We start from the raw sequence: 13,020 nt of genomic DNA on the forward strand, positions 1-13,020 counted from the left end.
GACGCTCTCCCGCTGAGAACGCAAACATCCTGATGGAGATGTCCTGATGGAGTTGTGGGCAGCACTGTACTGAGGAAAGCCCTGAGTTCACCAGAGGTTGTTGTCTGGCAGCTCTTAAGGAGAAATGCCAGACCTTACAGAGTATTTATAGCGACAATGTCTTCTGCCTCTGTAATCTAGGGTAGGACTGAATCAGAGCCCAAGTCTAGCACAGCTGTTCTTGGTACATGTTTGTGTTGGGATCACCACTTCCATTCTGAAAATCAAACAAGGGTCCTTTAGCCAGGCATACTTTTTCCCACATGCCCATTTTTGTGTTTCCATTACACCAGGTGGCAAAGGAGCATGGCCAGCAGTGACCTGCAAACAGTCTCTTGCTTTTTATTTTGGGGTGTTTCAGGTTCTAAGCTGGTGTTTTTAAGTTCTCTAAATCTGTATATCTTCTAACCCCACTCTGACCCCTTTCAAATATCACCTCAAATCCTACTCTCTACCCTTCCCTCTTTTACAAAGAGACTATTTAGAAGATCCTGTACAAGCTAAAACAGATGGAGCTTCCTGGGAGAGTTTTCCTGGCACAGCGAGAGACCTAGTCCCTGGGACCTGGCCAGCCTGAGAAGCAGCACAGTGTACAAGGGTGAATAACTCCTCATAGATGAAGAAAATAATGTTCTGCATCAGTGAAAGAACAAAAAGAAGGCCTTTAAATTTATTAAGGTGCATGATAAATTGTACCTGTAAGGGATTCACAGTAATTATAGCTATTATCTCACTGGTATCTCCTCAGGTATTGCGTAGGAAGCTACTTGATTGGGAAGAGACATGATTATTTTTTGAGGTTATTCTGTTTCATTCACTTTACAATACTGCCTGCTGTTAAGCCATGTTGAAGGCAATATTTAGTGTTGTACCACAAAATCATTAGAAGTTAAAACAAAATGTGGAGCCTGTCCTTAGCTATGTTATTTCTGTAACAGCCTGGCCAGCCACTGCACTGTGGGAGGTAAAGGTCCTGGGACAAAGCCATGTGCGACCAGACCACAACGCACCCACATCTCCAACAGGGCAGAAGCAACCAAAACTGTCCAGCCCTTTCTTCTGGGAACCCTACTAGCTTAAACGTGCAGTTTTCTACATTTTTAAGCAGAAGAGGGTTCAATTTACTCCATTAGACAGCAGTGAGCCTCCCTTCCCACACCCCCCATCTGCCTCTGTGGGGTTGGGCTCCCATATTGGGAGGCAGAGTGGTGTTTTCTGGACCAGCACACCGACAGCAATGCCCCACCGCAGCAAAGGTTGCTACCTCTGAAAAGCAACCCAGATGCTTACACCACAACCCAGCTGCCTGCAAGGTTTGAGAGGTGCAGGCAGGCTTAGCTCTCTCTCCATCCTTCACCACCCCTTGTACCTGCAGGTGCTGAAACCTGCACCTCGCAATGGCCTCATTCGCTTATTATTTTGGGATGCTGCCAAGTTTGCAGAAGGTTAATGAAGGAAAATAACATCCGTAGCAGTTTATAAGTGAGTTAATTCTAAAACAGATTTTTGTGGGTGAAGACAAGGTATATCTGTAGATCAACATCTCTCCAGATGCCAAATTCTAACCATCTGCTATAGGCAATGACAGAAAAAAATCCTTAAAAAAAATACCTCTTGTACAGGAAAGCATGCAGCAGCTCAACTATATGGGTAGAAATCAGCAACCCCCAGGCTGTACTATTTAAAACAAAACATAGGAAACTGAAGGGTAAAGCACCTCACAAAGCTCTTGCTTTATTTGAGTTTCTGTGTTTCCAGTACCAGGCAGAAGAATGATATGAAAACCTGTCAGTGAAAAGTTACTTGGATATTTATTTTTAAAGAAATACAAGTCAAGGTAGTGAATGTGTTGTCTTTACTGGAATACAGGCATTATTCCAGGGCATTGTCATGTACATTTGAATCTTTTTATTGCGGCCCACTGGCTCTTTTCAATAGCCTTCTTTTGAGTTACCTCCATAGCTATGCACTGTCAGGCAGCTATGTCATGCAAACCACGAATAGGCAGTATTCCCATGCGAGTGGTGGCAAACCCCTCACGTGGTCTACAGGGCTTTCGCCGTTGCAGAGACGTCTGAGGACAGAGTCTGCAGTGCTGAACTAGAAAGCTGGAAAGGAGCTCTTCAGACTGGCAGTGAAGAAGACCAAAAAAAAAAGAAAAAAGAAGAAAAAGAAGACATAAATATTCCCGTGAACTGTATGTCACTAAGGACCTAACAGTATTTTACGATGTTTGTGGCAGATACACCTTTCTGCATACCCCTCCCAACACATACATACACACGCTTTAAGATACTCAGCAGCATGCTGTATTCTTCTGTAGTTGTCAGATCGCATTGAAGATTACAACAAGCAACTTTACTAATGTATTATTACTGCCATTATTCAGGCAATTCCTTCTTTAGAAGTTATGAAATATGGATCATGAATAGAATCTGAATAAGCACATATTTTCTTTGTTATGTTAATGGCCTGGCTGAAGTCCACCAAAACAGGTTTGTGTATACAGCTGATTGTTTTGTTACAAACCTCTGGACACTTTATACATACAGGCTAGAAAGACGGCGCTCAGCACAGATTTGTTCCTTTCATGCTACCTCAGCCAGGACAAGAGCCCCATTGGAAAACTGCTTTTTAATCAAGACATTCTTACATTAATGAAAATAATTTCATAATTGGCACTTGGAGAAAAAATTTCCTAGCAATAGGCAATGTGAGAGGTGTCTTTGGGCTCCTCCTGTAAAACAGCATTTTCTGGCATTTATCAAAGCCTAATCCACTGACAAGAGCTGATTCAGTAAAAATACAGGATCACATGGATGAGCCAGTTACTCTAGTAAGTTCTAGTTTCTGTGATGTGAAAACTTGACCAGGCAGTGAAAACACAGTTAAAGCACAAGCTAAAGAGATGAGTGAAATTTCTAAAGTTTGGCACTAAATCCTTTCAAGGTATGCCCACCACCTTGGTCTAGGAAAACTGCTGTAAACGTAATTTCCTCCAAGATTCACAGCATTTTTGGCCTCATTTGAATAACACAGCAGTGAGAATATTCTCATTTTTTCTGCCTCCCATTTTGGTGTCCTGATGTTTTAGCCCCTCACCTGATCAGCATCCAGGACTGTAATTGTGTTTTCTCAGACCCCAAGCTCGTAGGAATCTGGCAAAAGACCATCGTGAATAATTTTTTTCCCAACAGGGAGCTGAGCAGACTGTGCAGCTGAGTCTCATGAGATGCTCAAACACCTGGAAATGGAGGACACATAAGGTGGCCAAAATAATATAACTGTCCTTCAGTCTTTGAAAATTTCCAGGAGAAAGTGAGATAGTTTCCTGAAGTGTTCAAACGGCAAGGCCTTTTCATCCACAAAGTAGTCCCGCGAACCCCAGGCATCTGCCATAGCCCTGGCAATTTGGTTTGGAAGAAATTCTCATAGGCTGATTGCATCCAGCTGGATTAGTAAGAGAAGCTACCCCAGATAATCTCTCCTGACACATGTGATGTTCACTTCTTTACACGCACTTACAATGAGCCATCATAAACATCTGATCAGAGCCTCCAGTTCCCAGTGCTATGGGAATTTAGGCTGGTAAACACACCAGCAGCCTTCGCTTCTGTTTTGTTTTACTGACATTTGGGGCTTGTGAGAGCATCCCCACCGCCAGCCCTGACACAGCAGCACCATGCACAGTCACACGGGACATGTGGAGCTTGTGCAGCCAGAGTACGAGTTCCCTCACTCCGTGCAATGATCACATTTCGTGTCTGAACTGGACAAAGCACATTCGGGTTGAGTCTCCGGTCTGTAATTCAACCTTTTGCCTTTCTTTCAAGACTGACAACAAAAGTGCCCGCTAGCATCAGTTGTGATATTAATACCTTTTAGAGACATTTCTAAGTATCTAATTTGGAGTATGACAACATACTGCCTCACCACATCTAGGCTACCAAAAAACCTGCTGCTTTCTTCACTCCCTGCAGCTCAGGGAGGAGTGCAGGGAGTGGGGCAGGCAGGAGGAGGGAGGACTGCTGCTCTAAGCATGTAAGGTACAACCAAACCCCTGAATCCTCCTCTTTCCCTGTCCTTTACTTTATTCTTAAGCCAGAAGTAGTTACTGTCTTTCTGAGCACAATGTTAAGTCATCAAAGGTGTTGTGCCTGCCAAATTGCTCACTGAAGATGGAGTTCCTTTGAGCCGTGCTCCTCTGGAGCTCCTCAAAGCACAATGCTGACACCACACCAGGTAACCAAACAGGAGAACTAGTTCCCAAGGATTTGCAGGCCTGGGATCTGGCATCTGACTGTGCTTTTATACCCCTGCGTAAATCAATGGTAATGCCTGACTGTGAGTGAGTGACCTTACATCTGGGCTGCCGAAGGGAGACATTCCACCTTGGCTCCTAAGAGGAGCAGGCGCAAGCCCTTGAGCTATAAAAGTACAAACCATTTGATGAAATCTCCCATACAAAAGTTTCAGAAGACATAAATACAGACCTGCGATTTCACTTTGGGGCTGGCCAGAACCCATGCATTCAAGGGAGGCACCTGGAAGTCAGTAACAAGAGAGAGGAGGAGTGAACCCATGTTAGACCTTTCACCCAAAGCAAATGCTGTCTGCTGTGCCAAGACTGCTGCTTCACCTGCCACATCCTGCCTGCACTTTTCTTCTTGCAAGATCCCGGGCTGGAGCTGGCAGAGGCAAGTGAAACTCTGTCTGAGCCATCCTCTGGGTGAGAAGCTTTCTTCAAGGGAGTTATCCTACTCACGGAATCTGGCAGTCCGTAAATCACAAGACTAATGTTCATTGTAAATTAAGGCAGAATCAGCCAGGCAGAAAACTCCAATGGCTGAACATTTCACGCATTATAAATACGAGTAGTTGCCTTGTACAACATGAAATAACCAAGAAACAACAGGACATCCCTTACATTGCGGCTACGGAGACTCCCTCCATGCACCTGGAGGAAGCATGCACTGTAATAGTAGCATATATTTTATGATCAATGCTTCGGCTTCAAAGACAAATTCAACTCCTTTTTCTTGGCTGCTCTCGGGTGAAATTGAGTTTGTTGTTCACTTCCTGCACTAGAGAAGGAACAAAGCTTTATGCATTGTTCATCTTTTATCAGTGTAGAAGAGAAATAAACAGATTTCAATTTAACATTTCCCTGGCTCCAATTCATATCAAAGCGCCATTGGACCTGCTAAAAGATTGAGACTTAATGACATACTTGGACCAATGGAACCACCCAAATCTGACTCAAGGTTTCTCCAGGGTCAAGAGAGAGCCCTAAGGACCGGGCTTGCAGCAGGCTGTCAGCAGAACGTATGGTAGGGATGGCAGTGACTCAGGCTTCCAGAACGGTCTCCCCATCTTCTGCTCAATTTAACCCAATTCCCTCTCCCAGTCTGGCTGACCAGGGCTCTGGCACAAGCAGAGGTAACACTGATTTTAACACCATCGCTACTCCAGCTGTATGCAGCTTGAAGCAGCAGCAATCAGCTGCTGCAGAAAGTAAACCTCCAGAAACAAGTCAGATATCTGACATTAATGAGTTGTTTCACTGTTTTTTCATTCTTTAAACAAAAATTGGTATGCCTTCATGCACAGTGGTGGTGCTTGAGTCACATCTGGCCATGACGATCTGCACATTGGGCACTCCTGGGAGGTCTAACAGCCTGCTCCACCTGGCAGGGGAAGCCACATGGGACCACCAGCAGGTGTAAACCAGACCAGCCCAGAGTTCCAGGAGGAATAACTGAACAGAGCCTGTCACTCCCATGTTCTTCATCACCTCCCTGTTGCTGTATCTGCACTCACGTCCCCCAACCCCCCACCTATTTTTTAAAAGCTCTAGATATTCATAGCCAACTGCCTTTGAAGCTCCCCTGACCTTCCCATGCATGCACAACTCTTGCTGGTGTCTGAAACGATGAAGTCAGCGATCTGCAGCGTGAGCAGCCAGCTCAGGAGTCTTCACTACAACAGTTCTACTTAAGTGGTAGGAAAATGCCATTCCTGCCAGGAAGTATCATTCCTCCTCATTCTCCATGGGGAGATCACAGTCTCACCTCTTTTCTAGGGATTCTTCATATTTTTTCCTCACTTCTCTTTATGTCCCAGATATACAAACTTTGCTCATCCAGGAACAACACTGAGCGAAATCACGGTCAAGGTAATGAATATCATGCTTTGCTCTCCTTATTTGTTTCAGTCTGTAACTTTCTAATTTCCCCTGGATAACGGCAACATCAGAGAGTCTCACATTGTTCGCAGCCATGGGTGGGGTAACCCACATTCCCTGCCAGTCACTGGGGTCTTCACAAAATACCCTTTAGTGTCTTCAATCCCTAACCTAAGAACAGAGTTCATCCAAGTCATTAGCAAGCACAACATCAGCTCAGCAAAAAAAAAAAAAAAAAAAACCAACAGATGAGCACCCTACAGCCAGGCAAAAAGGAGGCAGAGTGTTTGCACTGCAGAACAGCCAAAGGACATGTAACCATGACTCTGTGCTGGGAAATCTGCTATCATCGCCCATCAGTGGCTCTACGGGTTTACATCAGTTGCCAGCTTGACCCCGTGTCTCAAGAAGTGATCTGGCAGCTGACGTGGTGAAGTTACTCGCCTGGGGCTGCTCAGGCTGTGTGGCTGCAATTGCAGCATGGGAAGTGCATGGGACCCTGCACCCTCCCCCAAGATATTAATGGGAGAGGTGGAGATTGCACCTCAGTAAATCTGTCTGATCATTTACAGATTCACAGAGCGAGGTTTTTTTTTAATTTGCACTCTCCTTTATCTTCGAGTGTCCCTTTTCCCTCGGCAGTGGTGCCACTTACTCCGAGACTATCAATGAGCATTTTTTAAGGCCTCAGGAGATGAAGTCTCTCTATGAAATCCTGCACTCTTTAAATCTAAAAGGACATTTGATATATGCTTAGGGATTATAATAAAACATACATATCTAGTCCCAAACTTAGTCTTGGAAAACTCTTGTATTCCTTCCCTAAAGGATCAGAACCAGATGTGGACTGGAAGTTGGGGACAGCATGGTTTCCCATTCTGAAAAAAGGTCTCCTCTGCCATGAGGAGACTACCAGTGTGTATTTGTACTTAACAACAGAATCTGGGGTATTTTCTGTGTTGGGAACCCCAGATATAGCATTCACACTTCAGCTGGTTTGGCTTTCTTCTGCAGCAGTACCTGAAACAGCCTTCCAAAAAAGGGAAATGGACATTTTCTCAGTGATAATCAAAGAAACTCATGATTTCACAGAGACACTGTGACTTTGACTGTCATTTGTGTATAATGATACAAGCAATAGAAACAGCATGTCTTCTGCTACATACACTTTCGGTGTGTCAACATATTCACCTATATATATATATACACACACACCATACATCATCCTGTGTATATTGGGTCAAACACAATTATTTAGAAAATCTGTGGTAAAAGTGTGTGACTGAAAAACTGAAACATGGTATAATCCTAATAACGCCTCGCTAACCTTACATAGTTCTTATCACAATCTCTCTGCTCATTTGATTTTGCTACTAAATCCCTCATGCCTTCTCAGGCTACTTATCCTTGCAGGCTGGAGGTCAGGTTGCACCCAGAATGGCAGATTCTTCTCTGATAGCGTGTCCAATATGAGGGAGATTCCCTGCCTTCAGCAAGTTTTTTAAATGAGATTATTGATTTCACTTTGCAAGCGAATCAAAGTAGATCACCTGACCGAGAGCGCTGGGATTTCATTTGAGAGGTAAGGACAAAAGGTGAAGGTTTTTCTGCGGAGTGACGAGCTAAACAAGCAAAGAAAGAATCCTCTTGTTTTGAAACTCCCAACTCTGCCTTGGACATTATCAGAGAAAACTGACAGAAACCCCAGTTCTTATGGAAGCTTGTTGAGTTGTGGTTGCTTAAAATGATGTAAGATTTTCCCTAAGACATTCGCCTAATACCAGATTACCTTCTCTGGTTACCAGATCTAGGCACTGAAACCTTTAAGTGCAAAAGGGCCTTCATCTCTGAGTCTGTGGAGCACATGGCAGGAAGGCCAAATGATCTGCAATACAGGATAGCCCCAAGAGGAGATTCCCCTGTGACGTTTGACGTCCAAACTGTTGCACTATCTCATAACATCACTGTTCCTAAACCCTGCTCTGAGTAAGCTACTGGAGAAATACATGTAAAAGAAGGAATACTTACAAGCTAGTCTTGCAAAAAGCAACTCAATTTGGAGAAACAAATATGGTCCCTTCACAGGGGCTATCACACACACTGTTCCCAAAATCACTGCTGGGTTATGGGTCGTTTGTACCCCTGAGGCCAGTGCCTGGCACCAGTACATTCACCCCTGGGATGAGGGGCTCTGGCAGCAAAACCAAAGTGCTTTGCCCTCTGGTTTCAGGAGGGACTGACAGAACTCCAGGCCCCACAGAGCTGGGCTAGCTTTCCTGCTATGACATCAAAGGCATGATGATCTCTCCTGCCAGTTGGAAGGCAGTGCCTTTCGACGTCTGTTTAGGGAATAGAGGCACGTAGTTTTCTCCAGGCTCTGAAGAAAGGAGACTGAACTTGGCCAGTGCAGCAGCGTGGCCTGCCCCAAGCGAAGCCCCACATTAGTGAGTCAAAATAGCGACATTCCCAGCCAAACTCTTCCACCGGAATAAACGGGAGCGGGGAGGAGCCTTCAACCTCTCTACAGGTCGGTGTCTAAGGCGCTGCAGCCTCCTGGGATTCACATCTATGGCACATTTCCCAGGCTGCAGCAAAAGAGGGAGAGGCAAACAGAGCTATTGCTCTTTCAGCTACTCTGGCTCGTGAGATCCTGGCTCTGTTCCCCTGCGTAATTTCCATTACCTTGAAGAATGATCCAAACAACTCCAGTAGCACGATCAAAAGAGTATGAAAAAGATCCAGAGGTGATTCAGTATGTTGGTGCCAGAGAGGCATGAATGTACTGACGCATGTCAGTCATCCCCGTTCTCCCCTGCCTCCCACGCAGCCGGCGGTGCCGCTGGAGGGGCTCTGAGCACCGGCTCCCCTTGCAGTAACAGAGAAAGCACAACTCCCCTTGACTCCCCAAACTGCTATATTTGGCCACCGATGGCCCCCTTTGGAGAGGGCAAACACAGAAACATGTCACTGTTTCGCATTGCTGTGCATTAGAAATAACATCCTCTGGAACCGCAGGAGTTAATTTACACACACAGTTATTGGGGTTTGTATATTTTTGCTCTTTAGAAACTTTCATCTGTGGAGTGTAAGACAAAGGCACAGGAAAAAAATCCCTGTTATTGTCTACTTTTTTGTTTGATGATGCTTCTGCTTTGCTGCTAATGTCATTTACAAACTGATCATGATAATGAATTCATTTATTGGTTACTTGAATCATGTAGCATATTGAGTTTCATTACAAGTATCCAGCAAACATTTCTGTTCAGATAATCCCTTATGGCCTTAGTGTTCAAGGATCAATTTGTCTCACCAGATGAAACAGAGGTCAGTAATTCAATGCAATGTGACAACACTCAGTTATTCCACTTATTATTATAGCAACATGCACTGGTACCACAAGTGTTAAGACTTGCATAAACATTCCGATTTTAAATCTTATTTTTAGAGATCTGCAGCTCAGTCATAGAGATTTGCTGTAGGCAGAACTTGTCATACAAATATTCAGCCTAGAACTAATTTTCTTTAACATGTTTTAACATCTTCCAAAAAAACAAACAAAGACTTCAGCACTTTTAAAAACACAGTTCTCTGTATCTTGATCAAAACACACGACTTGATTCAACAATGAGCAGCTCTAGGTTGAAGCTAATATAAAGTATAATAACATTAAGTGAATTGAGTTACTCTAGAATTAGAGTAACTAGAACAACACACTGGTAGGTCAGGCTCAAAGTCTCTTTGTTTATTAGGTACTCTGTTAGAGCCTCTACTAGATTCTACTTCAACACCAGCTTGAAGCCAGCCCAACCCTGCTCCTCATAATAACCTGTCTGAAAAGGATAGAAATCCTGGCTTATAAAAAGCTGTTTCCAGCTGATCATATATCATTATATTATATCAGCGTCCAACAACACTTCAAACTTGTCTCAGCCAAGATAAGTTAGGTGAGTGCATCTCACATCTCCTGTTCTCATTTATTCCAAGTGAAAAATCACCTCTGAGGGACAATGCCTTGTGTAGAACAAAAAACGGGACTGACTTCAAATAATCCGAACACTGATCTCGCTTGCTAGCTAAAGCAGGTCAGGGTGTTTCTCATTTTGTTCAAGATGTTCATAAATATTCATTTAAATAATAAAGGCAACAAAAGCACTGCACAATGAAAAACTCTGCAAAACAGACTAGACTGCAGAACTCTACACCTGAGCTCCTTTTTCGGTGCTCCTCTCATGTTGAAGAGAAAGAAAGAGGGCCTGTCAGTAGGTGACTCACTTCAAAGAAGCTCCATGATATCCTTCAGCAGAACCACCTTGTTTTCCTTCTCCAGCTACTAAGAAAATGTACATGATGAGTTCAGATGTAGGAGGCTTCATCCGGACAGATCTTCCTTGGGAATCTGTAGAAGAAAGACAAGTGAGAGGATTGCTACCCAGCACCCTTCATGGATTTGCAGCAAATAGCAACAGCGTGTTTGCAAAGAGTCTTAAACCAAAGGCGGCTATTTTCCTTTCAGTAACCACGCTCCTCTGGGGAGTTTCAGTGAATGTGGATCTCACAGAAGGTGTACGTATGTGGTTTTTTACTTCCACTTCTGCCCAACATCAACACTTTTGACTGTGTCTATCAGGACCATGTGTGCATCTGCGGAAGTCTTTACCCTTGTTGCCACCTCCACGGATGACATACATAGCAAAGCATCTCCTGTCCTCAAACCGTAGCCAGACAAAATCCCAGATGTAACAAAAAGAACAAAACACTGCTTCATCTCCAAAGAGCGTTGGAGTTGGTGCGAAAAGGAAGGAACGGGGCAGAAACTACAGTTACGCTGCGTGCGTGTCCCTGGATGTATGGGGTAATTAACTGTACCAGTAAGGCTTCACTGGGGAAAGTGTGTTCAGTTCTGGACTCGCAGTACAAGACAGATGGTAATAAACTGGAGAGAGCGCAGCACAGCGCTACTAAGACAGTCAGGGGCCTTAAGCGTACGGCCAAAAAGGGGTGGCTGAGAGAACTGGGCTTGTTTAACCTCGTAAAGACAAGACTAAGGGATAATTTAATACTAGTCTACAACTATTTATAGGGTATTTATACACATGAAACTGACAAAATTTTGGTACTACCAGATAATGTAACAAGGGGCAATGATCATGGACTGTGGCTCAGGTTGGACATTAGGGTAAAAAAACTTTACTGGGGATAACGCAGGGTACCCAGGGAGGTTGTGGCATCTCCATCCTTGGAGGTTTATAAGACTTGGCTGGACAAAGCCACACCTAACCTGGTGTAGCGGTGGTGCTAGTTCAGGAGGTTTGACAGGATGACCTCCAGACATTCCTTCCACCCAACATTTCTGTCACCAACTATAAGTCCCGTTAATTGACAGTAACTGAAACAGCTTCAAAAGGAAATGCGATTGTTCACAGGGAAGGAAAAAATGTCTGTGCATGTATGAAAAATGGATTCTGAACCCCACAAATCCATGCAGACCAAATGAAGAAAAGGCACTTAGACATGAAAGAGAGCATTTTCTTGTCTGGCAATATTGCCTTAGCAAGTTTCATGTCATCAGATAATTCAAAGAGAACAAAGAGCAGCCTCACTAAAAGTTGCAGTTCTCCATATTTCCTGCTCGGAGTTGGAATATAACGCCCCAGACACACAAGGTTCATAGAGGAGGGCTTTTTTAGACAGTACAATACCTTATACATATTGGGGGTTGAAGATACTTTGAAAGGGATAGATCTTCAGCTGAACAGTTGACAGCTTTGAATGCCAGAAAAGAAACTTCATGCATGTTGAATATAACTCCTATGGTTACTTCCAAAATAACCTAGGAACCCTGAATTTATTTGTTTGCCACTAGGTGAAGTTCTACAATCAAGTGTTGAATCATCTCAGGGCTTCTGTATAGTTTGTTAAGAAAAATAAAACCACATCAAAAAGAAGAAAGAAATATCCTATTTAGCCAGTGAAGACCAGCTGGCCGAGGAAAATAGTTTTTCCTCAAAATATCTAAAGTTTCTTGTGCTGCTTCTCCCTGTAGATGACTTTAATGAGAGTAAGCTGTTTACATTTTTTCAAACCCACTTTACTTCCTGCATTTCCAGCTGCAATCCGCAGTTTGTGCTCAGCACTGGTACCACCACATTTTCCAGAGTTATCATTATATGACCGCAAGCAAATGTTTCAAAAACACTTAGGTAAGTGGGAAGGATAGTCTCTCTTGTATTTGTTTGTACGCTGCTTACTGCGTGCGTGTTGTGTGCTGCGGACAGTTTAAAAGGCTCCAGGAGGACAGCAGAAAGGCAGGCTGCTTCACGCTGGCACGCAAGCAAGCAGCTTGCTGCGGCCCACGGGGTGGGTGAGAGCCGCTGGAGGAGTGGGGGGAACAGAGCGCAGGAGCCTGCAGGCTGGATGGAGACTCCCGGAACAGGAGACTTGCCTGTAACAAAAAGATTCACAAATGACCTGCGGGCTGCCAGGGAAAATGACAATTTCCTTGGGTGTCAGACGGGACCGGCCAGTCTGGGAAGCTGCTCAAAATTCCACAGTGTGAGCAAGAGGAAAAGCCAGCCCTCGTGGGCAGGGGGCAAAGATTTGGGTGTGAATACTAGGGGGAAAAAAAAAAAAATCTGTCTCCATCAGATTGGAGTATCTCTGTCAGCAATTACCTTGCTCTCATCTGTATTCTCATCAAATCAAGCATTAGAGACTGGAAGCCCTTTTGATACTTCAGGCATATTCCCTTCAAGGAAAGGTGCGGGTATAGCTGCACCTCTGAGCCCCCTGAGCACCTC

Source organism: Grus americana, chromosome 3, assembly GCF_028858705.1.
Source record: "Grus americana isolate bGruAme1 chromosome 3, bGruAme1.mat, whole genome shotgun sequence".
Lineage (NCBI taxonomy): Eukaryota > Metazoa > Chordata > Aves > Gruiformes > Gruidae > Grus > Grus americana.